Raw genomic sequence first — 5,072 nt, forward strand, 5'->3', positions numbered from 1 at the left:
AGGGCGGCGGCGAACAAAAACTGATGACGACCAAGTCGACGACGACGGCCTGTTTGCGACGAGTGCGTGTGCACAGAGTCGAACCCTCCGCTATGCCAATGCCTAGACTTTAAAAAATAAACTTGCCACTCTGCTTGCAAGTTCTGCGGTTGCGCTCTCACTTATCCTCCACAGTGCCGATGCTTTGACACCAACAACTTCTGCTACGATAAATACTCCTCTTCTGCTCACTGATCCATGATCACCATGTTTTCATCAATCATAGTTCGTAATAATATCATATTGTTGTTATCTTAATGTAAGCAAAGCCGATATACACCTACCTGTACTTCAGGCTTTGTTTCCGTGTGTGTTTGTTCATCAAATAATGTATCATGTGCCTTGCATGAATGTCGAGTTTCGTTATTGCCTGCAGGCCCATGGTCTTTGGAAATTTCATGTTTATGTCCAATATAATACTATGTCCGATGCTTGATATAACAATTAGTTAACTAATTTGAATAAATTTTAAAAAATAGTTAAGTCAGTTATTTATAATAAATAGATATTATTTTCTTAAAATATTCTTATTAATCAAGTGTATTGGTTAGAACTACTATTATTACAATGACTATCTTATGAAAAAATAAATAAATATGAGAGACAAAATGAATTAGAATTTTATATTTAGAATCAAAATAAAAATCAAATAAGCTTTTTATATTAACGACTACTACTTGATATCTACACCTATTTGTAATCGGATATGTGAATTATTTTTGTGATTATCTTTCCCCCTTTTTTAGGGCCAGCTTTAACTAACTAGTGTGTGTGTATACCCAATGCATCGGACACCGATTGATTAATGGTGTCATTGGGGGGGCGTCTGGACCGTTTATTTCACTAATTAGCTTTATTAAAAAAAAGAAATTTCATGATTTGTATATAAAATACTCCTCCATTCTTAAATATAAAATTTATTTTGTAATATAATTTACATTAAAAATTAACTCTTATATTTAGAACCGAAAAAGTAGAATAACTTGGGATCAATTGTGTGTGTGTGTGTGTGTGTGTTGAGAGGGAGTCGGTCCCCTGGTACGCCAGCATCTGAATTGCGCGTGGTCTGTCATTATCCTTCTCTAAGATCCATAGCACCTAGAGGTCAAAGAACGAGCTGATTCTTGATGGGCTTGGGTTTTGTTACTTTAGTTAAAGTAGTTAAGAATTACTCCTCTAATCTATTTATAAATTATTTTTAATATGATTCATACAAATTAAGAAAATTTTTAAATTTTATTAATTCTTATTTAAAATTTAACAATTTTTTAACTTTATTCTTATTTAATATATATTATATCTCATATAATTAAAATCAACAATAATAAATGAAGGGTAAAATTGTACACTTATATAAAAAGTTTCTCTCAGTGTCTTATAAGTAGAATAAAATTGTTTTCTCTCTGCCCTATAAATATAACTGGAAAAATATTTATTATGACTTCTCGAAGGAGTGTACATGTATTGATGGTTTATTCATTTGTGTCTATATTAGAACTCACATGGATCATGTGCAATTAGTCCCCTCGTAAATGTTCAATAATCACTGTCTGCTACCATTTCGTGAGTGAATTAAAATTAGTTAGAAGTAATAAATATATAAAAAATTATTTTTAAATACATTTTATTTATAAAAATAATGAGTGAGAGAAAGAAAGAGTAGAAAAAATGTATTAAATTTTTAGACCAACACAAAATGTGGGCCACATTATGCAAGAGAATATTGCTTATACTATGTACAAGCCTATAGAGTATTTGATAGTCTGGAAAAAAAAAAAAAGTATTGTTCATTTCCTCAATATAAAAGCTATACAACTAATTTGAGAAAATTAAAAAAATTAATTAAATTTGTTATTGGTGATAATAAATGTGTGTTGACTTACAACATGTTGTATGGTAATAAATAAATTACTTAAAAATTAATATAAAAGAATGAGTGAGGATTGATAAATCAAAGAACAATAAACTAATGGTCAAATTATAAATTTATATGATAAAATTAACTTTGTTTCTTTTAAGTAATTTTGAAAATTTTAAAAAACCTTTTCATTTTAAATTAATTTTAAGTAATTTTATTAATTTAGTTAAAGTAGTTAAGAATTACTTCTCCAATCCTAAATATAAATTGTACTATAAATTAAGTCTTATATTTAAAACGGGAAGAATATTCATTATGACTTCTCCGAAGGATTGTGCATGCATTGATGAGTTATTCATTTTGTGTTTGTGTTAAAACTCACATGGATCGTGTGCAATTAGTCACCTCGTAAATGATCAATAATCACTGTCTGCCACCACTTCACCACTTTATGAGCAGATCAAAGTGCGAGCTAAAATTAATTAAAATTAATAAATATATAAAAAATACAATTTTTTAAATATATTCTTATTTATAAAAATAAATGAGAAAGATATATAACTAACTGAGAATAAAAATAGAAAAAAATGCATCAAATTTTTGGACAAATACAAAATGTTGGCAACATGATGTAAAAGAATATTGCTTATACTATATAGAAGTCTCGAGAGAGTATTTGATAGTCCCCCAAAAAATCTTTAATATAAGAGCCATATAATTAACAAAAAAAAATAATTACATTAATTATTGATAAAAAATATGTTTTGACTTCTTTATATTACTCTCTTTAATTATGTGGGTTGGAACTATTATTTGGTGGGAACATCTTATAATTAATAGGGATATTTTAAAAAAAATTATAAATTTAAGAAATAAAATAAATTAGAATCTTATATTTAAGATCAAATTTAATTTTTAACTAGTTCTTATATTAAATATAAGAGAGAGTATATACACACACAATTTATGAATTATGAATTATTACAGGTGGAGTCAACGTTCGGTGATGTACGCGGCCTCCTATCAAACACAAATCAACTGTGTTTAATAATGCTAATAATAAACCAACCATATATGCCCGATTTATTGTCTTTGGAGTTATCGTCGGCGCCACTTTTATTTCCTTATTTCTTTAGGTTTGAAATACTACCTCCAGTTCTTAATAGAAGATTTTGTTTGACTTTTATTTTGGTTTTAATTATAAGACCTCAATCTACTTTGTTTTTTATATATATATTTTTTCTAAGGTAATCCCTCTAATAATTGAAATTCTAGCTAATAAATTTGATCAACAAAGATATTTTAGGAAAGAAAGTACATATTTATTACAATAACTAATTTAACTTATTTTTTTAATCTCTTTAAATTAGTCAACTAGTTCTTATAATTAACACCGAAGGTAGTAAAAGAAATGACTGGCACTGTTTTTCAAAGACAAAATTACATGGATTTTTCGTAGAATATTAAAAAATTTTAATATGAATATATTAAAACGCATAACATTTTGCTGGTCAAAAAAAAAAAAAACGCATAACATTTCAGGAGACAGTACGTAAAAGACAAGAGCATGTGAAAGCCTATCCTCCCTTTTGTTCAAAACAGCCTTTTCTGTATCCGGCAATAATGCAGTCCTAGACAATATATTTGAGGTCAAAGTTATAGCTTGGTCTGAGTACTCTTAAAATCCCTCTTCCTTTTTTTTCTTTTCAAAATCTCATATTTATTATTAGATCAAATAATATATAGTTCAAATTTAATATTTTAAAAAGAAGATATCCATCTTCTCTCTCCTATTTATTTAATATTATAATAATAGTTTTATAAAGTATAAAATATAAACTATTCATTATTTGATCCAACGGTAAAAATAGAATTTTGATAAGAAAATGAGAAAGAAAGATTATGAGAATATTCCCTCCCGTTATGGCACAAGAAAGCACGCCAATTTTATTGAAGTGAAATGATCTTAATTTTGTATATTTGACAACTAATTGAATTATAAATAGGCCTCCCCTTCTCCGGCTTCTCTGGTTCTGTTCCTGATGGCTTTCTCCGCAGCTGTTCCTGAATTACATGTTTAACATCGCAAGACGTTGCCACGGATCAGCTTGCAAGTCCCATACTCTCCTTGACGATGTTCTGCTATCCTCCTTGCTCCTCTTCTGCTCAAGGCTTTATAATACATACACACACACTTTTATATGACCCAATTCCTACTTTTATTAGTGGGCTTTGCTTCTCTTTATGTCCGTCAATGTGAACCTTTCCTAATACTACCTCCGGTCCTAATTATAAGACCCAGTTGACTTATTTGAGGAGATTAAGGAAGTAAGTTAAGTTAGTTATTTGTAATAAATAAGTGTTGTCATTCCTAAAATATCCTTGCTAATTAAGTATATTGGCTAGAACTATCATTATTAGAAGGATTATCTTGGAAAAAAATGCATAAATATGGGAGAGAAAATGGATTGGGGTCTTATAATTAGGACCAAACAAAAAGTCAAACGGGGTCTTATAATAAGGACCGGAGGTAGTATTAGATATGCTATATATCTTCCCTATAAGATGAAGCTTTCTATTTCATGAACATTTTAATTAAGATTGATGTTAATTAATAACTACGTTCGTATTTTTATTAATGATGCGACATTTATGCGACGCACTTCAGTGTGTTTGCGTTGAATGAATCGCAGTAAAAATGAGATGACAAGGAAAGGAATGATCAAACATACTACCTCTGATCCTTAATATGAGATCTTGTTTGACTTTTATTTTGGTCCTAAATATAAGATCCCAATCCACTTTGTTTTTAGTATTTATGTATTTTTTTCTAAAATAGTCCTTCTAATAATGGTAGTTCTAACTAATACACTTGATTAGTAAGGATATTTTAGGAAAGATAACACTTATCTATTGTAAATAACTAATTTAACTTATTTCTTTAATCTCCTCAAATTAGCTAATTAGCTTTTATAATTAGAACTGGAGGTGGTAGCAAGTTGTTAATTATAACAACGACAAGTCAAAATGAGAGGGGTTGGGGGTTGGTTAATAAAGTATATATAAAATAAGTTAAGTGTCCAAAAAATTGTTTGATCTGATTCATATGTGTGTGTGTGCGCGCGTGTGTATATACATAGCAGTCTAAAAGATATTAAAATGTAAACAATTAAGG

Source organism: Neltuma alba, unplaced genomic scaffold (assembly GCF_004799145.2).
Source record: "Neltuma alba isolate B1F8T4 unplaced genomic scaffold, ASM479914v2 tig00006323_pilon, whole genome shotgun sequence".
Classification (NCBI taxonomy): Eukaryota; Viridiplantae; Streptophyta; class Magnoliopsida; order Fabales; family Fabaceae; genus Neltuma; species Neltuma alba.